The sequence below is a fragment of the Dromaius novaehollandiae genome, chromosome 3 (assembly GCF_036370855.1).
Source record: "Dromaius novaehollandiae isolate bDroNov1 chromosome 3, bDroNov1.hap1, whole genome shotgun sequence".
NCBI lineage: Eukaryota > Metazoa > Chordata > Aves > Casuariiformes > Dromaiidae > Dromaius > Dromaius novaehollandiae.
In genome coordinates this window covers 50,949,615-50,971,596 of record NC_088100.1, presented here as the reverse complement: position 1 = coordinate 50,971,596, position 21,982 = coordinate 50,949,615, and the positions used below count along the sequence as shown (strand labels likewise).

Sequence of the window (21,982 nt, the reverse complement as noted above, 5' to 3'; positions counted from 1 at the left end):
GAGCACTGATGTAAATACATGTCTACTGGCTTAGAAGCAGCTCATTACTGATTCAGTTTTATCTCTTTCTTGTTTAAGCCATTTGTAAATAGCATTCAAAAAATGCACACATAGGTTTGTCATAGTTTAACCAACACCATTTTAAATTATTGGTAGCAGTTTAACTACAAATATTACATACAGATAAGGCTGGAAAAAAGGATTCTTTCTCAACAAAGTTTGTCTCCTCTCCCAGTATAGTTATCTGTTAAACATAGCAACTTGGATGAATGCTCACTGTCTTTGATTCCTATTAGTTTTATGGACTCCCTAGTAGTAAGAATAAACCAGGCTGCTGTCCAGGATTGAGAAGCATCAGCCGAGCCATCTTACTAGCTTGTAATCAGTTACCAGCTTTAGTTTGAATGATTATTAATGATCTGAACGGAGTGACATTGCAAGTATGTAACCAGGATGTATTTTGACCTTCCTTATGGCTGGGTATGTTCCAGGAGGAATAGGCCTGTTTCTCACATTAACAGATGGGGCTTATTAGCTCCGAAATGGTGCCTGTCATGGTTATATAGTTTCTGGACTGAAGGTGGCTTGCATTCAGACACCTTGTTGCACTGGCAGAGTAAGTGTAGGACTGCTATCTGCAGACGTGGTCTTTGGACTTCTGGATCCAGGTGAATTTTCAAGCCTAACTGTACAACTGTGTAAAACTCTCTCTCAAAAAAATTTTTGTTTATGGACTAAGTATATTTCTTATGGTATCACTGAGATGCAATGAAAGGGCAACCAAACAGTGCTGCTTGAACAAAATTACATTTTAAAGTAGATGTAAAAGCTTTCAGACATTTACTGTGGGAAAAGAATAATTGTCTCTCTTGAGGGTAAAGTAAGCTTTTGATTTCAATTAAGTACAGTACTTTGATAAATAAGATCAACATATTTAAGGAGGGCAGAATAATAAATCTCTACTAAGTAGCTGTAGAGCAGGATTTCACATTGAGTTTAATTACATATGTCAGCTTTTTCCCTGGTGGATTGGCATACTGATTTGTATTATAATCTGATAAGCAACAGATTTCAATCATTTTCCCTAGGTATTCATTTATTGTTGTTATGTTATGGGGTTCTCCAGAAGTTGTAGTCATAGACTGGGTTCCCACTGTGCTAACTGTTGTAGCATAATGTTTTCTTTCCACTCTTCTCCACTGAGATTGTAAGCTTGTAAGGAGGAAAAAAGTCTTCCTAAGGGTTTGTCTGCATGGGAAGTTATTCCAGAATAGCTGTTCTAGATTAATGTGCCCAGTTATGGCCTCAAACTGTTCTTCAGTAATTGCCAGGAATCATAAGCCATAATGACGAATAAGTAACCAGTTTAATAGGGAAGAGAATCTAGCACTGATTAACAAATAAAGGAGGAAATAGGGCTTATGTGCATGACCACAGGCGGACAGGCACAGTTTTTTGTTTAAGAAGCTTTTGAAAAGATGTGAGTGCCCTACTTCTAGAATGGGATGAAAGAGGAAATATCACAAGGTTTTAAGAGATCTTCAATTTTCTAACAGCTCCCTTTCTCCTTCTTTACTATGCTATTGTACACCCATCCTCTGTCTGGAGCAAATGTTCACAAGTTAGTCAGGAGCTACAGTGAAGGGAAAGGGTACTTGTCTCAGTTACACCGCTGTCTATCAGAGTTTGAGGTTATGGCCTAAGAGTTTTATTCTGCCTGGAAGCTGCACTGAGCGTTGTTTCCTCCTCTTCCTAATGGGGTTGATTTTGCAGTTACACGCATTGAAAGGCCAACGACCAGTAGTGTCCTTGAGCTATGGTAGGCATGTGGAGAGCATATGAGGTGTAGCTGTTCTGGCGCTGGACATGCTGAATAGTTGGCTTTCCTGAGATAGCCATGGTATTCTGGAAGATCCACATATCTTGTAAATGGATGTACCCATTCTGGTATGTGTCAAGCTGCTGCCAATTTGTATTCCTTCCTTAGTGATAGACTGGATTTAACACCTAACAAATTGGACCATTTAAAAATTCATTCCTTAATGACAGTTACAGATTTACAGATGTTCTGTAGAGCAGCTTATTTAAAAAAAACTGGAGAAAAGACAGCTAGTGGCCTTTCTTGGAATTTGCTGTGCATGTTTCATTTTCCTTTGGATCAGATTGTGCTTGAGTTGGCATTGTAAGGGAGTGCTGGCTGTCCTGATTGACAAGAAGTGCTGCTTCAGTCAGGTTGAATCATCTCCAAATTCCTTCCCTGAGCTGGCTGTCATGTCTCTTTCTCCTCATACCCTTGGCTTCAAAAATTCAAGTGCTTGGAATCTTTCATCTTATATCTAACCGTCTGGCTCAGTACTAACTAGAGACCTTTTTTTCTCCTCATCTCATCCTCCTCTGTCTTTTTGTGTAGAAGCTGGTTGAGATCCTCTTCACTCTCCTCTGCATTCAGGTTTGATGAAAGTTCTTTCCCTTCTGCCTTGCATTTCCTCCATAGTAAAGTCAGGAATATCCTTTCACTCTTCCGACTCTGCAAGACCCCTAGAAAACCTGCCATCATCCATCTGTTGCCCACATCTCACCTTTGCTGGGGCCTGCACTTCTTCCATACTTCCATTTCATCTCTGCTCATGAAAACTGGAAGGAAGTTTCCACATAGTGTACATCAAGTGTTTTGGGGTTTTGGAAATCTGAACATCATCCACATGGGTGAAGTTTTGTTGGGGACTCATCAGCCCTACCTTTGTGTGAATCTTCAGGTCCTCAAAAAGACTTTAATCAAACAGTTATGTCTTCCTGTTTCCACTTGTGCATGCATGAGAGCCTGCTGAAAATCATCTGTTTTCTTTGATGTGATGATACAGCTACTAACATTGCGGAAGGAAAAAAAATATATGGGCCTTCCAAAATGTAGCACAGGATTGCTTTCTGTTTGCAGAGTTAGTGCAGGAAGGGAACAGGAATATAATTGTAGCAATTAGCCAGCGAGGGAACAGGGCATGGGTGAAATGCTCCTTTTGAACTTCAGCTACTGTTAAGGAAGCACAGCTATGAAACTCCCGCTGGGCCTTTTCTTACTCTTGCTGTCAGGTGTGAAAGGTCTGGTCTCTGTCTTGAGAATGGAGAACAAGATATGAAATGTTAGGAACTGATCCTCCGGTGGATTATCTGGAGACTTGTTGGATCAGCTAGAGTTGGACACCCAGAAAAATGGCCTGGAGACAACTTCCTGCCTCCAGTGATGCTAAGGTCAGGGGAATATAATTCATCCCTCTTCAAGAGCGTTCACTGCAACAGTAGCTTTCAGCAGTGCATCAGCCATTAGCCATCCTCTTCCTCAATGGCAGAGGGTTGGGCAGAACAGGCAGAATATTTTGTCCCCATCTTCTGAGGGGTAGGTGAAGTAAATAACTGACTGTCCAAGGCTATTACCTACAGCCTTGAGCTACCTGCAGGAAAAGTAACTTCCTTCCCAGTTAGAGTAACTAATACTGGAGGTGGGTGCTTGGGAAGAATGGAGAGTGCTGAAAAAATGAGCAACAGCAGTTGCTAAAGCAGGAGTGAACAGAGATGGCACCTGAACCTTTTGAAGTGCCCTTCACAGTGGCTCATTGCAACTGATTTTATTGGGGGATAGGAAGAGCTATCTCTTCTTCATTTCTTTCTTCCCTCTGCCCTTACCCTTTGCAGCACCAGAGCACTGTTCTGAGGAGCAGCAAGATTACGTGCTGCAACCTTTTCTTGGTAGCTTTGTTCCCCTGTTCTGTAAACTTTATCACAGAGTGAATGCTCTTCAGAAATTTTAATCACCTTATTTTTTTTCTTGTCTCTTAGTCACCAATCAACTGCTCCCTTGCCTCTTAGTCACAAATTGCCTGAGGCCATTGAAGAATTGAAAATAATAATGCTTTGAGCCACGCATAAGGTTAAATACCTACTGTCAGCTGTACTTCTGTCATTTGTTATATTTGATGATGTTCATGTTTCTAGACTTGCATTTGTTTCACTTTCTACCTGGATGAAAATATAGCTGTACTTATGTGTGGTTAGCAATGGCATTATGAAGTCTATCTTAGCAAGATACGCTGTGACTATGAAAAGAAACTATGAAAAGTGCCAGTGTAGGATCTCAGGTCCTGATTACGGTTAGCAAACCATTTTTCTGTAGTGGTGTTCCTAGATAATGACCTTGCACTTTGCTTATTTAAGCTCTTAAAGGACTGGCAGAATGAAATCCTGCCTCTTAAAGAGGTTTAGCCCAAATTTAAAATGCTTTGATTTTGGAGTTTTAGTTGTGAATATACAGAATTAGGATATGGGTTTAAAACAGGGATTTTGCTAGAGATCTCTTTATGTTTGGAAGTTTCTTTTGCTTGTGGGTGTTTTGGTTTGGTTTGGTTTTTTTTGTTTTTTTTTGGGTTTTTTTTTTTTTGGTTAAGATGAGGCTTCTCTTTTTACTGCCTTTCATCAGGATGTGGTGATGGGGTAACCGAGGTCAGTTTCTGCATCCCTTTGGGGCATTATACATGGCTTTGTATTTTTGGAGTTAAGGTATACGGAAGAGCTGTAGCTTTTAAAGCCCTTGTCTTAATTTTTTGATTACCTAATAAATGGGACACATAGGAGGTGGACTAAAGCATTGCATTCTCTCAGCTTGATGCAAGCCTGATTTGTGCAAACTTTCAGTAGAGACTGCCTCAGGGAAAAAATGCCATTTATCCTTCCTAGAGTCAATTCAGATGCTTCTCCCCTCAGCTGTCTCCCTGGGGCTATAATCTTCATCTTTACTCTTATGGGGTTTCTGTTCTGTAACACCGCTCCACATGAAATAGAAGTTGTGCTCTAGAATTAATGGAACATGTAATAACATAGGGGAGGCTTCTATTTTGGGCAGAACTAGAGTTTAGCCGTTTCTCTGTGAGACCACCAGAAAGTTGAGTCTACCCAGTCTTTGTTTTTCGTTTTGACTTTCTGGTAGATCTCAGTGAATAACCAAAGACTGAATTTTCCTGTCAGTTTGACAACATATAAGTAACATCTACTGGCTTAGGAAAAATGTATGCAAATTCTAGGAATTTCCTGCAAAGGGCTTGAACTTTTTCTTTCAGAATTTAAATTTAGTTTTGCTTTCATGTCCAGGGAGCTTTATATGGTGCCTCTCCAAAATGCATTCTGGGGAGAGTCTGTTGTGTTCCAGCAGAGTATGTTTGTTTAAACAGGGTACTCTGAAGAGCAGTCGGTTCTTGTCTCTAACACGAACTCCCCTAATGGAAATGGGTATTAAAGAGGGAAGACTGCTCTTTTGGGAAAGACTGTTTAGAAAAGCTGTGCTTCAAAGTATGGCGTGCTACTCTACTACAGTAGCAAAATCCTTCTTTTAAGGGATCCTTGTTCTCTCCATAAACTTCCTCTATGGAAAATTCTATAATGGGGGGGAATAAAAGAAAATCCCCCCAAAGCCCTGTTTGTGTGCTTCCAGGCAACACAGTAAATAAACTTCACAGAATAACCTTAAGTACTCTCAGAAGCTTGTCGTATTTGTGTGACTGCTGTGTTTACACAAGCTGCCTAGGTGAGGTCACTTGCTTTGCTGTGTGATGGGTACATGTCATGCTATTAGCAGCTCTCCTTCATGGAGATCTGGCTATTCACAAATGCCCAAATAACATCATGAGGTTACAGTGAGGGAGCCAAACTGCACTTTTTTAGATCATAATCCTCTAACTACGTGCACTGAAGCAGGGGACCTGCTGACTAACACTCATGAGGAATGAGGTGGTTGCCTGAATGCAAGGAGGCTTTCAGGCTTTAAAGTTCACCTCATTTTTCATAACTCCTACAGAATTTCCGTCCAGTCCTTTCTGTTGTCATATTAACATTTAGGGATTCTAAGAAACTGGGAGACCCAACTGTCTTACCTATGCTGGTTTTGCAGTCCAAACAGGAAAAACAGCAATGAAATCTTATTTTTTTCAGTAGTAAGAAATCCTAATATAAGCAATGCGCTTTAAGGCATGAGTTGTTTTTTGCTACATTTATTTCTGCTTCCCTGATGTAGATTTGCTGGGTATGTTCTCCAGAGTGAGGACTGGACCATGAACATGTTACTGCAAAGTGAACAATCACAAACATTTGTTTTGAATGACAATACCAATCCTACTCTGCAGGATATAAAGTCATACTTTTACAATGCAAGCTGTAACACTCATGGATACAATGAGTTTGAATGATGAAATTTGTCCAAAGAGTCATTCATCCAAATATTTAGACTAGGGATTTCGCTTCCTCACCTATGTGAAGATAAGGGAGGGAGTGAAGTTTGCTCTTATCATGGTAGTTTCACAGGCTGCTAGGCTAGTGAAAATAGGGTTGTGTTGACTTGCAGTAAAACTGCATTAAAAGATTAACTTTGCAATCTTAGGAGCTAGGAGAGCATATCTCCAACAGAATCTGAGTATTTTGTGTGGTTTACACAAATACAGCAAATGAGCTGATTAGCTATTTAGATATCCTTGGGGCTATTGTATACTGAAGTTCTTCATTTCCACCCTAAATTTGCATGGAGGTAATGTACTCCCAAATAGCCATAGTTTCCTTGTTTGTTTTTTAAACATAACTCCATTTCCTAGTGGAATAGCTGTCCCCTTTACAAGTAATATTCTGATTATGTGTTTATGTAATGGCTTGTGTGATCCCTTGGAAAACGTGTAAGATGATAATCATCACAGATAAGTAATAGGAATATGTTTATGACATATTTTGTGGTGCTGTGTTGGACTAACGTGAACTAGCCCTGACAGGCTGGTACAGCGCGGTGAAGGGCTGTGCAAGGAGATAACCTCAGGTCTCAGAAGCCGCCCAGCCTTGCTGCGTCGCATTGCTCTGCTGTGAGAGCCCTGCGCTAAAATGGCAGTGCTGCTGCCAGAGCTGACTTTTTTGAGTGGTGCTCTTTGGTGATACATGTCATATCTAAAGAGTCCTTGTTCAAATCAATGGCCCAGATTCTTACAGGGCTCTTTCATAATGCTCTTGTCCTCTTCTAGGAGGAGACTAAAGGAGGCAAATCAAACATCAGGCTATGTTACAGGATATGGAAACCAAGACAAGACGTGGTATTGTAGAGTTTCACCTTGAATGCTCTTCAGCTTTGGCTGTCTCACAAAAGACACAACAGAAATAGGCAACTCAAGTTGGCAGGATAGGGTGGAGTTTGGAGTGAAGATCTTGTCTGAAGAAAAGGCAATATTTGGGAAATGAGAAAGGGTAGTGGAGGGATTAACGAATGAAAAGAAAAGGCCTAGTTGTGTGTTTCTGTTCCTCTTGTTACTCTAAGAAGGGATACATAAATTAACTTTCGTGTAAAGCAGGGTGATTCAGGATACTTTCGAGATAAGAGGAAAAAAAACATTAAGGCCTAGATCTTACCTCCGACCTACTCTTCTTCCCAGAAATCCCCACTTGCCTCCCCCAACATCAGTATTTACACGAGTTATATTGAAGCTGTACAGTTATAAAAAAAAAAAACTAACAGAGAATAGCAAGATCATCAGTTACATAAAGGAGGAAAACACCAAATCATTGTAGCATGTCTGGACAGCCTCTTGCCTTTTTGGTGTCTATTGGTACCTGATGGGGATGGGATATCATGATTTTTAGTGTATAGCTTTAAAGGGCGGGGGGAGAGAGGGGAGAATATAGCTCAAAGCATTGTACAAGCATTAAATAGTGCTAGCATGGAGCCTACCTCACTGACTATAAGGCAGCCTGCTTCATCTTGCCTGTGTGCCAAGAGACCGAAACAGAGATAAGGTTAAATGGTATGCCATTTGTGGAGGCAGAATTAAAAGTCAGCATTTTTTTATTCTCTGTTCATCTGGGACATACTGCGTGTGGCCATTGCGATGGGTCCATTGTAGCACAGGCCTTTATCTTCTAAAGACAGTGACCACTCCAGAGTAACATGGCTATTAGATGTTCTTGTCTTTAATGGTACAGAATTCAGGGGCTCGGTTTCTTTTTACTTTCTTATCTGTACAGACATTTTGATTGACTCTTAATCCTTCTTGCATAGGCTGTTTAAATCCTGTCAACACAGTTTATAAACAAAGAATCTTTAATAACTCAGCCTTACTCAAGTAGACAGTTTTCAAGAGAATGCTCCTGTATTCATTAAATCTCTCACGCAGTTGCCAGCTGTCCACCATTTCTTGCTCAGTGAAGGGCTTTGCATTCCTCTTCATTTTGGGACTTTGCTGTCTTTGTTAAATTATGTGTTAGCAGATACTGCTACACCATTTGTCACTGGCCTCTAGTGCTAATTGCAAAGTCAGTGGTAGTTTGTCTCCAAAAAAAATGTGTGCAAGAATTAAAGGATGCTTGTAGTGGTGATTTATTTTGTTTATTCTGAAGAGGGGAAATAAAGGTATCTGGATTTTCTTTCTCAAATGATGGCCACGTCCAGCTCGAAGATGCTATATAATTATTAACATAGAAGGCTGTCTCTTGTAATAAATTTGGTGATGATAAAGTCTGTAGAATGACATCGAAGACTACTTTTGTATGCTACCACTGTTGTATAAACACCTGATGTAGCCAGCTGGAATTGCCCCAAGTCTGGGTGAGTGTTTGCCCGAAGTGAGACACTAACTGCAGTAGCTGCAGAGGAAGGAAGGGAGAAGCTACCTGTGTGTGTGCATGTGTTTTTATAACACAGAATTTGTATGTTTCTGTTGACCTGCAGCACTGCTTAATAACAAGATTTGAAAGTTCAATTTTAAGAAACACATCCATCTGCAGAGTTTATACAGAAAAGTTCTTAGGCCATTGGGAAGGATTTAGTTGCAGTTTGGTCACACATTCAGCTTGGATAAAGTCAGGTTTTTCCATGAGGTGCCTGCACTATCTTAAACTTTTGCTGTCTGAAATTTCAGTGAAGTTACTGTGTTTGGCGATTGCATGCCAATTCTTACCCCCCTGCCCCCCCACAAAACTGCCTCCTGCCTTACTATGTGGCTTCTGTTCATTGCTGATGTACTATGCAGCCATTTATGAAACTGCTGTCCTGGGGTGAGTATTTACTGTCCCTGTGCTACGGGGGACTCCATAAAAGCTGGACAAGGAGAAAGATCCTTTTTCCCAGCAGTCCTCAGCCCCAGTGTTCTCTGTTAAACCAGAAAGCTCAGGCAGTTGTCATCCATCAGTTCCAGAAACTGCCATTTTTGACTTTGCTTTCCCTGTCCTTAATGCCAGATGGATCTGGCTATCAGACACTGGGGAGGAGCTCAGCCTGTTTGCTTCTACTTCTCAGTGTATATCATGTACATGGAGAGTTTTAAGCCTCTACCTCTAGAGTTGTTCTGAGGTAGAAAGAAGTCGTGGCATGAAACAAGATGAAACTCAGCCTGGATTTAGCAAACTCTTCCAGTTTTCAAGTTCATAATAACATGCTCAAATCCAGACAAGTTCTGCCAGGGCCTGTGTTTCCTGGGCCAGTTCAGACATTCTCAGTTTGAGAGTACCTTTGATAGAGAGCCATCAGCAAAGTACTAACCTGTTTGTGGAGAGCTGGAGATCTTAGGGAAATGGCAGCAATCTGGCACAGCAGAAAGCAGACTCTCGCCCCTTTAAACACAGGCTTTGCAGGCAGAGGGTTTTGGGGAGTACTGGGTGCCTGCTTTGCTTGCAGGGCCTTTCCCTGCAGCTCCAGTGCAGTCACTCTGACCCCTTTCACAATGCTAGTTCCCATGTCACGAAGAGCTGAGCTGGCTTAGTTTGGGAAGCAGTGGAGGCAAGAGAGACTGAAAACAAGAAAGCAGTAGAAAAACATTACCCAGACTTCTGCCTATATTGCCTGGGCTTGTACAAGTTGGCAAAGACAAAGCAGGGAGGGAGTCCAGGCTGAGAGCGAAGTCAGCTTGGACTGAATTTGATTTGTGTGCGCCCACCTGGATCTAAAAGTCCCAGCTGTTCTCCAGCCATTCTGGTCCCTGTTAGGTGTCTGCTTCAGGAGCTGGCCTTTACCTGTGACTGTATTTGTTGAAAGAGCGTCCTACCAGGGAAGAACATGGTGTACGAGCCTTACCAGTAAACTTGTATTAAGGATACGTGCACAGGTCAAAAGCATCTAAATGTGAATACCTCCGATATCTACATTTGATTCATATTTAAGAAAAGGCATGTTTCCATTACGTAAAATAGGTGAGGAAGCCATGGTCTTGCTGAGGTATCTTTGAATGTGCACTCCGAGTCTGCCATCTGTGTTTGGCTGTCCTGCTCATTTTTTGGGGAATTAAGATACTAAGCAAAGGATTAAGTTGGAAAAATAATTTCAAAGTATGGAACAAATGTGTTAATTCTTAGAAGAAGCGTTGTTTAGAAGTTAATTAAAGACCTTGGAAACGTTCTTCCTGGGTCTTTCCCCACCCACTTTTCACACAGCTGCAGCAATATTTTTGTAAACAAGTTTTCCAGTCTGGGTAAGTGCATCTAGATGGGATCCTCTGCTTGATGCAAACTCTTGTTTGTAAGCAGCAGGCCACAGAGGTTAACAGCCCTTCCGCCATGCAAATGGTATTCTGTCCACAGTAATGCACACAGTATGTTTATATAACATTCAAGGTTGTTACCAGACTAAAAATACGTGCTGTTTCTCCTGGCTGTTTGCTTAAATCTTCAAATCTAATTTGCTGACTCCCTATTCCAGTACTCCTTTGTGTTCCTTTCACAATGTGCTCTTAGCTAGAAACTTTCTGAGCAGCTGCCCACTCCCTTCGTCCCCTGAGACAACTGGGAACAAGATGGGATAAAAGTTATAGATGGTCTTCTCAGGAAGTTCACATTAGTGTCAAATGCAATAGCGTGGCTGCTCCAACAGTTGGTGGAAGTTTTGTGAGAGGAGAGGAGGAAAAACATCCAGGCAGACAAGACTTGTATAGTACATTTGGGAAAAAAATGGATACAGCTGTATTCCTTCAAATCTAACGGTGACTAAAATAGCAGGATAAATGCCATTAACATTTAGCTGATATTTTGTTAGTTGGCAGAGAAAACATGACATAAATTTGCTTTTATAGAAGCTTTTATTTACTGTTTGAAAAGCATGATGTAAAGTGTTGTTACTCTCTTCTGTCAACAAGTTGTTCCTAATAAAAAAAAACAGATCTCATAATATGCTTGTATTTTATAGGAAAAAATATTTTAACCGTGCATAGATTCGTTAAGAACTTAGTAGGATACCCAAATGCAAAATTGAGTTACTTTAAAATAGATAACAGCCCTCAAGAGTTTGTTCTAAATAGAAGCAGAAAAGGCTTGGCAAGAAAACTTGCCAGGTTCAGAGTTTGGTTTCTCCTGCAGCGCTTGATAATATCCCTGACTTTTAAATAGGAATCACAGGCTGCAGCCCTTCCCATGCTTTGGGTGCTTGGGATTGAGCCTGTCTTCAGCTATTGTGGGCAGGGAAGTATTAGCCAATAGCTCTCAACATGAGGTTGATTGCTCTAAGTTTGGCTTGGACACCTCTATGTCCAGCATTCCTTATTGCTGTGCTTTGAGAAAAAAAGTTGTGCATACCGACTTGTTTGTGTTTTTTCTCTCTTTTTTTAATAACCACATAAATGTCACAAAGCTGGCATGCAAGGCAACATAGCAAGTTATAAAATAACTGTATCCAGTACCTTTCTGTCCTTTTTGTATGCAGACACCTTCTTAAGTTTACCTCTCTTAGGGAGGAATCTTGTGATTCGTCTACACTCAGACCTGGATTTGTGCCAGCCATCCCAGACATACTGGCCATTTATTGCCTGGCAGGCCTGTCTGTGTGTGAGGATGCAGTATGTCTCTCTTGGGGAAACTTGTGGCCAGTAAGGCTTTCTTAAAACAAAGGGTTACTTTTGACATGTAGAGCAAAACTTCAGAGACAAGAATTTTGAGCCCAATAATCTAAACATATGTTTTGTTTATGTGAACCTCCGTAATGTTATGAGGCAGGTCAGACAGTTGTGTTGTTTTTTTCCCCAGTGGGTGCCCTTGCAGAGAGTTACTCTGTGTTTAGGACCTCATGGATAATGCTGCCATTGCCCACACACGTTGTTGTCCCTTTTTCCCCTGTCCTGCTCTCCTGGGAGTTTGTATAGACAAGGGAAAAATGGAATATGATCATTTCAGTCTTCTGGTGATTGGTTACACAGTCCATGTAAAATGACGGCTGTGTGCATACATCCAGGTGTGTGGTATGTTTGGGACACATTCAGACCTGCAACACATGATACTCGTGGCCAGGCAGTGCCCAGCGAGCCTGATGTGCTCTGCATACACTGGAATTACCTTTCATACTTTTTGTATTTTCAAAACTTGTTGTGCTAGCATCATGTATGCTGGCACCTGGGTTATGCTGGCATTCCCATTCAGACAAATGGGGCCCCTATCCAATGACTGCTTTCACTTGGTCTCTCCCTTGAAACCAGCTTGCTCCTAGCTTCTTTCTTCTTCTCTCTGTCTCTTGGAGCAGCTGTGCTTAAGAAAGGTTCACAGCTGTTAGGAGAGTTTGTCCAATTGCTACATCATGTGAAAGGGGGCAAAGTCCACCACTACTAACATATTTGCTCTACAAATTTATATGGGGGTTATCTATTTTTCCTGTTCAGGTCAGCTTAGGTGTGGTCAGACTATGAATTTTGATTGCTTGCACAAGACCATTTCCCTCAGCTAGGGCAATAGCCTGCCAGAAACGACCTGAAGTCTCAAGCAGTTCCAGTATAAAACACTCCTTTCCAGTAATGTCCTGATCATATTTCAACAAAAGAATTAATGCAGAACAGGACGGCTATTAATGAAGTACCTGTCTGTGTCTATAATGCTGCATTAGTCTTCTATAGCCCTGAGAATGATTTTACTGCAGAAAATGTGGCCCTTGCATGTGTGAGAAAGGATATAGATTCCTACTGCAGTAGGAATTCAGGGATGTAGGATTTTATGTACTTATTTTCACAGAGCAGAGACTTGGCCTCTTGGAAGCAACATTCAGGCCCTCTCCCTCTGCCCTCCTCCCCCCCCCCCCTTTTTTTTTTTTTTTTTTTGCAGCCCTTTAGGTCAAGGTTAGGTTCAAGTTGGAGCCAGTTCACTACTGATCAGATATCATGACTATCAAATGGGTGCATGCCTGCTACATAGAGAGTTGTTTGTCTTTAATGCTAACTGTCTTGGCTCAAATCCCACCTTAGCCCAGAGACCTCTCTCGTTTCCCATGCTTAAACCTACATTTCTGGATTGTGATAGTGCAAGCTCTGAATTTCATCTGCTGGCTGTAGGCATCTTGCCTTAGCAAAATGACTGCCACCAGGCTCATGCTGACATCTATCTCGAGGAACCCCAAAGGCTCTTTCCCTAGCCCGATGCTCAAATTCCGCCCTAGCAGCTTTTGCTGGCCCAAGCCATAAGGCAGACCCCTGGCTCTGGGTTCTCTGCGAGCCCCAGATCTAAGCCGACTAAAATGACTTCTGGACTTGGCCTCATCCAGTTTGCTTTAGCCATCTTGTGGTGATCCCAGACAACTCCAGGCCTAAGCTTTGCCAAGTAATTCCCTGTGTGCCCTGTCCCCAATCTAGCATGACAGCTGCTTCTAGCTGGAGCCCTACAGGTAGGTCTCTGGCCCTCGTTGGCTACAGTCCTAGTCCAGTTTTAGCCTTAGCTGTGCCAGCCTCCGAAAGTGGGACAGTGCACGTAAGATTCTGTAATGTTCTTTTGAGTCAAATTTTGCATCCTAACTCATTTGTTACTCTTATGACATTTACTTTCTAAAAGGGGAAATATATTTAGAATAGTAAATGCAAATAGTACAGTCGGTTTTTTTCTAGAAAATGATGGGATGAATGATTTTTGTGGGAGTTTCTTTCATGAGGAGGAATTCTCAGGAAGATGACAAACCTACCAAACATTTGGTGTGATGAGAAATCATCCTGTTGTCAGTAATACAGGGATGTCACCGAATGAGCCAGAACTTTGTGCTGGTAACTTGTTACTAAGCTTGTAAGCTTCGGTCTTCATCAGCAGTGAAAACTTGGTCCAGTTCTGCCAAAGTTTTCATTTGCCCTGTTGTTTTGCTGTCTTGGAGTCCCTGCTAAGCAGTTAGATGGTAGTTGGCATGCTGGTGAAAAACAGATGGGCGGGTGTAGATTTGTAGCTTTACTGACAAAATGGCAAGGTGTTTTGGATGTTACAGCTTCATATCCGGTAGAACAGATTTCTAAGCTGAAATGTCAACTGTAAATGCCAGAGCCCTTCTTTATCTTAAGGACATTTACTAAGTCAGTATTAGAACAAAGAAAAATATGTGCAAGTATAGTGTGTGTGTGTGATGTGCATTTTGGTTTATTTACTTTTTTGTTCCTCTGACATTTGGAAACTGCTATAAATCAGACTGTAATGTTATCTTGATTGCAAAAATACTGATTCTGCTAATTTTGTCTTTTGCATTTTGTCTTCTGGGGCCCATCTGCTGTGTGGCTCTAGCACTTTGACTCTGAGGGGCTACACATACAGTGCTGGCCTTTCCCAGGACTTTAAGACAGCATTTTTAAAACACTGTACAGTGCGTAGTCAGGGTGGTCCAGCAATGGTAGGTGACCTTTCCGCCCTCTCTCTTGCAATTGCAACTGGCTGATCTTGAAATTATGATTAACAAACAGTGTTTTTAAGGCTAAGATCCAAAATTGTGGTTAAGGGTTTTTGTGTGTTTTTAAACAAACAGACACCCATGCGAACAGATTGCCAGAATCTGTTTCAAGCTTGTAGGGACTTGGTTCCCCTAACAGACGCCTATCTGAGAAGGTAGCCGGTGAAGGCAGCAACAGTTCCACTGCTTGAATGGCAGCAAACGGCATAGCTTGCAGCCGGTAGCGTTGCCAAGCCCCGAAAAGTAAGCGGTTCCACCGAGAAGCCGAGCGGCTCGGCCGCACACGCGTCCCCGGCATCTCGCGGTCGCCCCGCAGGCCCCAAGGCCGCCGCGGCCCCGCACCTGCGGCGGCGGCGCTCTAGCAGGAGGGGCGCCCCCCCCCCCCCCCCCCCCCCCCGCGACACGGGGCATGCGCACTTCCGCCATCGCCTTCTGGGGGCGGGGCGGGGGCGTGGCGCGGCGCCGGGCGGCGATTGGCTGGCACTGTTGCCGGGCTGCGGCGCGGGCAGGGGGCGGGGCCTGGCCCGGCCCCATCGGCCACGCCCAGCCGCGGGGGCGGCGGGGCCGAAGCGGCGCCCGCTGGGTGCCCCGACGCTGGCAGCCCTGGCTGCGCCCGCTCCTGTGGAGGGGATTGTCCCAGGCCCCAGGAGGAGCTTAGCGAGCGACTTGTTTAAACATATTAACCTTCTTACCGCCTTGGGTAACACAGCACTGCTCTGGCTAGCGTAAAGGAATCAAAGTGCTTCAATCCACACTTAGCCCATGCAGAAAAATCCATTTTTAATCCGTGCATACCTAACACATGGAGTAAGTTCTTTTCAAACTAATCAAGCTACTAGCGAATGAACTGTTAAATGTATTAGAAAAGATTGCAGCTCATTGCACTAAAAAGTTGTGGCTGTATATGCGATTGAGCAGTCTGAATTTTCTCAGCCTGCTCTTCGTCATCAGGTAACATGATATAATAGGGATTATTTGGGCATCAGATACTTGAAGTCAGGTTTTTAAAGTATTTTTTTGGTTTGTCAGTGTCTTTCTGACTTACAGTAGCATCAAGAAATGGCACATTAATGCAGCTACCAAAGCAGTAAAACTTACTGAAGGAAATGGTTTCGATCAGCGAGTGGGAGATGGTGTTTTCAGGGCTTGCGTCGCTAGGGCAGTAGTGCGCTCTCCTCTGGAATGCAGAGGCCAACACACTAATTTGGGTCGAAATGTCTTAGCCATGTTATCCTCTTCTCAAGCAGGGGAGATGAAGTACGGTGGTGTCTCAAGTTAAACAGAGCACCAATAACTTACAAAAACGGTAAGAAATCTATGGTTCATCTGTTTTTTGTTTTCATGATTCTTCTCTAGCAGAGGACTTCATGAGCCTATCTTTGAGTAATCTTTGAGTATAAAAGCAGATGAAACAGGTTTGATGTGACAACAGGAGATCAGGTATTCTCTCTAACTTACAACAATCAGGAGATGAACAGCACCTAGAGGATGGCCTGTTTCCTTAAGTACTATAGTTAAATCAGTGACATGGGATACTCTTCTAGGACATTGATACCTACTTTTGCCCTTACTTTTTGGCAAGTTAATGTACTAAAGGAGTTGGTAAATTCTGTAATGTCGTACCTGGCTCTATACACTGAACAAATATGAAGACAGATTCAGTCTTGAGGAGGTCATAGCCTGACCATCAAGATACAGCATTTCAGAAGATGCTAAGACAGAACAGCTTTGTAGAGAGTTGGATTTTTTTCTAATATAAACACCTTGATAGATTTCAAAAAATAGCAAACTCATTTTTTTTCTTTCCTAATATGTATTGGCCTAAGTAAGACATGCAACTTGAGTCACAGCTAGACTACAGAAACTGAAAATAAAATAACCAAAAACTTTTTTCTTTTTTTTCCCTGTCTGCTGCTCTGTTCCTAAAAGTGACAAGCATAAGAAGAAAGCCACAAAACAGTTCCCCAGACTGCAGTAACTCATACAAGGGTTTCTGAATCTGTGGCGGTACTTCCCATGTTCGTTTAGCACTGTTTCATTTGATTTTATCTTTTGGTAACAATCAGGCTATAGAAAGATAGCTAAGCGTCTCACTGAAGAGTGTTCAGTGACACACTTCTGTTGCTTTCCATTCTTCTTGCCTTTCTTTTTGTGGGGAAAAAGTTGAATTTATTTAAAAAAAGGAAAAATTGCTTAAGTTTTGGCTGTAATGTGAATATATGTGAGATTAAAGGTTGTCTTGAACTCTAACTGTAAGAAGTGTTTCATAAATTGTTAGCTTGTTCTTTCGTGGAGGCTCTGCAGAAATAAGCTTTTTTGTTTGTTGTACCTACAAAAGCAAAACACGCAGGCATGAGCCTCGGTTCAGAGTTTCAGGCAGTTTTGGAGATATGCATTTGAGCCCCGGAAGGGTAAAGATGAGAAAATGTTTCTAGTGAGGAGAACAGCCTCTGGGCTGTGTCTGTGTATACCAGAGTATGACGGTAGGTTTTAGTTGCATGCTCTCCACCAGGCAGATGCACAGCATTCACTGCGTCCTCACTGTAACTTCACAGCAGGGCAGCTATGGATCATCTGCTGTCGTGGCCTTATCCAGTTTCAGCAAGCTGGGCTTAACATTTGAGTACTTGTAAAGGACCCTCCCCCCAAACGTATGTTTGCCATTGTGTCTAATTTTTGTCAGAATTTAAAGGTGGGCTATGTTCCACTGTCTCTTCTGTTTTCCTATAAGGACAGTTTCTGAGGGTATACGTTGTTTAAACAAACAAACAAACAAAAGCAGAAACCTTAAACTCACATATAGAGATGATGCAGTTGGCCTTCTCTTGTACATTTGTATTGGGTAAAAGGTTTTGTTTGCAGTGGATTGCCTAAAGTGAAACAGCAACTTCGGTGTGTCCCGGACAGGCGTTCCAATGGCACCGTTGCACGACGGTGGTGAGGTACTGCGTCAGGCAGCATTGCAGGTAGTACAGGACGGTACACTAGTTTAACATAGGATATGGTATTGCCTCATTGCTCTTAACTGAATCAATTATGAGGACAAGGAGTTGCAGGAAGTTCCAAAGGGTGAATTTTCACTCAGCTGAGCAAGGATATTTGTCCTTTTTCAATATTCATCTGTGGGAAGGGAGACCTGACAAAATGAGATCCCAGCTCCAAGGAGCTGTGCAAAATATCTTGGGAGTTGATGTGGCCTGCCAGTTTGCTAACTGGAGGGAAGAGAGGTGTCTTTTAGCAACACCAGTTCTACGAAGCTATAAGTTAGCTAAAATTTTGCTTTCCTCAATTAAACTCCAAATACACTCTTTCATTAAGGTTAAACTAGTTCTTGTACCTTAACATTTATTTAGTACCGAGAGAGAGAGCAGCGTGGCTGGAGCCTGCAGATGCTCCCTACCCCGGGGAGTGGCAATCTGCAGCTGGAGAACTTTCCATATACCCTGTACCCCACCAGAAGATCAGAAGTTACCGGTGGGTTACCAAGGCCAGCTTTGACCTTAGTTAACACAGACTTTGGGAGAGCTATGCCTGAGGGGGAGACCCCGGAGTATTTTCCTTTGTAGTACAGTGGGGAGAGTGCACAAGCCCAGAGCCACCTCACAACCACAGCAGAGTTTTTCTTTTCCTAACGTTGGATAACCACAGCAAATCCACCAAATGACTTCAGTTGCTGTTTATCAGCCTAGGAGGAGCTGTGAACCCTCATAAAAGCAGGCAGAATAATCTGGTAAGATATTCTTTCAATCTACTAAGCTTTAGAAATGCATCTTTAATCTACCTATTTAGAGTAATCTTAGAAACCATAAGTCTCTTTTTGTGTCCTTGCCAGAGCATAAATAATCTCAAGGTCTCAACTTCTTATAGCTCCCTAAATTAAACTTCAAAGTACTCCTAATACCTAATAATTGCAGAAGGAGATGATAAATTTGGACACTTTTTTTTTTTTTAAGCACACCCACACACCAACATGGGGGTGAGCTGTAGAAATCTCGAGCAAAGGCAGAAATTGCCAGAAGAACTGACAGAAAAATGGCTGCTTGGGTGGAATAAAAGAAGAGACTCCTGAGTGTGAAACCAAAAGATTCAGGGAACAGATAACTGACTGCAAGGCACTGGAGTTCTCTGAGCTTGGTGAGTTGAAGCCCGTCAGCTGTGAGTACAGCTCAGAGGTAGCATGTGAGATCTTTACAGCCTCTTGCAGCTCTGAGGAAAGAGACTCTGGGTCTTACTTACAGTGGGCTAGGAATGAGCTGATTTGTAATTACTCACAAAACTGATTACTTACTGTCATTTGCCTGTTAAAGCTGAAGATGTGTCTATAAAGAAATCATCATTTAAGTAAGACTTAGAAAAATAGAATAGTGTTTCAAGTACAGATAAGGTTCCAAAAACAAACAGTAAATCTAATCTCTTACTATCCTAAAATTTTTAGTCTTAACCAGGCTTGCAATCCTAAAAGTATGAAATGGAAGCTTTTATATAGTGCTTTAAACGTATTTCCTGTTGTGGCCAGTTGTGAACCCTCTGTTTGCCTGAATAACTTGCTTTTTGTTACTGTTGTAAAAATATCAGCTGCTATGCCATTCGTAAGGCCTCGTCCTGTGTGGTGTGGACAGCAAGAATTTAGACTCTCAGTTGTATGCAAAGAGTGTAGTTTGCCCTCCCAAGAGTTATGCACTAATTCTAATAATAGAGCTAGTTTTTTGAAGATTGACAAATCCAATTAAGATTAAATAAAAAAGAATGCTTTGAAATCAATTTGATTAATTAATGGTTCAGTTGCTATGCCTCCCATATTGTTATCATGATCAAGATTTTTTGGGGGGGATATTTTGGAAATAATAGATATATAATAAAGTTATGAGGAGATACATATTTGAAAATTGTTGTGAAGAGGGTAGTGGCTCTGGAAAGCCAGGAATGGGAGGAATGGTGACATGTTCAGAGTGGCTGGTGTGGGGCTGCTCAGTCACTGCTGAAACCCCTGGTGACTTCATTAAGATGCCAGATGAGGTGGAGCTGCTTGAACTGCTCTGCCTGACAAGTTTATTGCCCCCACGCATCTGTTACTGCTTCTTTGCTAAAAGTTATAGCCCCCTGTGATCTGTTCATTATTAGCAATGCCTAACTGCTATCAGTCCAAATGAGCTAAAACTATCAAAACCAACCGGGTATCCAGTCACTATTCTAATTAAAAGCTGAACTGAGCGCTCAAAAGCATAAAGCAACTCAGTGAGCAGGTCTTCAGAGAGAGAGACCGGGGGACGGTGACGCACAGGTTAGTACAGTAACCTCCTCGGTGACGTAGCCACAGATGCAAGCAAACGTGCATCTGTGCCCTTTAGCCATCTCAGGGCTTTCAAAGACGCTCAGACATAAATGCTGGTGTATTTCTATCCATTCTGCTAAACTTGCTATGTCTTGCCAAGGTTGGCACTATCTTGTGAAACCACAATAGAGAAAAATACTGTTCTAAGAACTAATACAAATCAGGTATTCAGAGCAGCAGAGAATTATCTGTTTTTACTTGTAAATGTTTCTTGGAAAGAATAGCCTGATTGTCCTCTGAGATACTAATTTGATGTCCAGGGTATTGCCAGAACAGGCATTTCAAGTGCTCCTGCTTAGATAGCTTTGCTATGGAAAGAATTTAAGAACTTGGTTTGCCAAGCCTTCGGATTCATTTGTATGAGCTGAACTTTTCTCAAAAAGTCTCCGTATTGGACTAAAATGGAACTATTCCAAGTTGTGGACATATGCATAGGCATATGTGTTAGCGGGATCAGGCCTTTCACATTGTATGTGATTGCTCTCCTTTTAACTTCACCAGTACATTTCTTTAATTGTAGCAATAAGGAAAAATTGCATTTCCGATGACTTAACCTGGAGAGCACAGATGTGAAACATCATCCTTCTATGGAAGCAACTCTTACGAAAGGGCTTACCATGGAAGAGCGTGTTTCCTTGCTTTATATCTGGCTTGTTTCAGGTGACTTCACAAATGTGTTTGTCATATGTCTTTCTGTGTGAGAGGAAAACTTGGTATCTATCTGTATTTTCCCGTTAAATATTTGTTTTCTCCCTTACGAACGTTTGATTAAAGTTCTGTTACCTTGCATTCATACATGGTCAGACATAGTGGTGTGTCTCCCCAAGGGACTGTCTCACAAGCTCAAGTCATGTCAGCTTTCTATACCATAGATCTGTGCCCACGTCCCCCAAATGCACTCGATTCTGCCTTACGGTGTCCAGCCTCATTCCTTCATGAGGTTGATAAAGCACTGTGGGACAGCTTGTCTTTCTAGCCCCCAGATGGGTATAATTTTAGCCTACAATTGCATACTGATTTCTAGATCGGCACGTGGCTCCGTTTTCTGTGTTCTTTGTTTTGGGGAAGTTGCACTTCAGAAATATCTGGGTACCTGCAGTAGCAGACTGGGGTGATGCAGTTTTGCTAAGGCAGAGACATACCTGGGACCTGAGCAGACCTTGTGTGCTCGGGATGTCTGGGATACCTTTTAAGACAACTAGTACTTGTTTGCCACAGCTGTGAAGCTTCCTCTTCGCCTTTGTATGCACTTTTCCTAACACGTTGTCACTGCCTTCATCTATACTGACACAGAAAACAGGGAACATGGTAGAATTTCCTAATCACTTTTTGCTGTTGATTTGGCTGTTTTATGACAGATAGTCTCTCTCGGGTGACGTCCGAGAGAAATCTTTATCTACCGAGCTCCTTTATATAGGAGCAAATGCTAATGTAAACAGGCTTCCTCACAAATACCCCGACAAGGCAATCAGCAACAGGGGGTGGGGAGGATAAACACTGCAGGGAACGGAGGGAGTACTGCCACTTTTTTCATTTTCGAGGCTGTTAACATATTGACTGAATTCATTGAAAGGCGTAACATTTCATCTAACATCCAGGAAAACCTCTCATGGTGAGACATATCGCATTTCAGATTTTCAGGTAATTATTCTCTTTTTTCAACAGTATCTGAGCACAAGCCTGTGTTGCAAGAGGAGCCCATTCCTTGTCTCTGTGTTATGTTTTGGCCTGAAGTAAGAAAATAGTCAGTGGGAGTTAAACAGCATTCTTTATTAATTTATTTTATTAGCTCACAAAACGTAACCTTTCTTGGCAATATTGCATTCTTCTTTTTCCGCGCTTCTCTTGAGCGCTTTATGAAGTGCAAATAGGCATGAAGCACACTTAATTTCATCTGGAGAGACTTACCAACTCAAAGGCAAGTCCCCAAGTAAGGAGCTGTGGTACCTGCACATCTCTAGGTAATTTAATATTATACTGCT

The 21,982-nt window shown here is 42.2% G+C and overlaps 1 protein-coding gene across 2 annotated transcripts in view; it reads left to right on the top strand.

Moving 5' to 3' along the window:
* The window catches only part of SESN1 (sestrin 1), an 85,591-nt gene that overhangs the window by 45,286 nt on the left and 18,323 nt on the right, over positions 1-21,982 (top strand). Inside the window, exon 1 of one of the 2 annotated variants that reach the window (XM_026119965.2) lies at positions 18,782-18,802. The exons of the other annotated variant lie outside the window; for it this stretch is intronic. The gene's annotated coding sequence lies outside the window, so the exon portion shown is untranslated. Of the gene's footprint in view, positions 1-18,781; positions 18,803-21,982 lie in introns of those variants that run through there. 2 annotated transcript variants of the gene reach the window in all.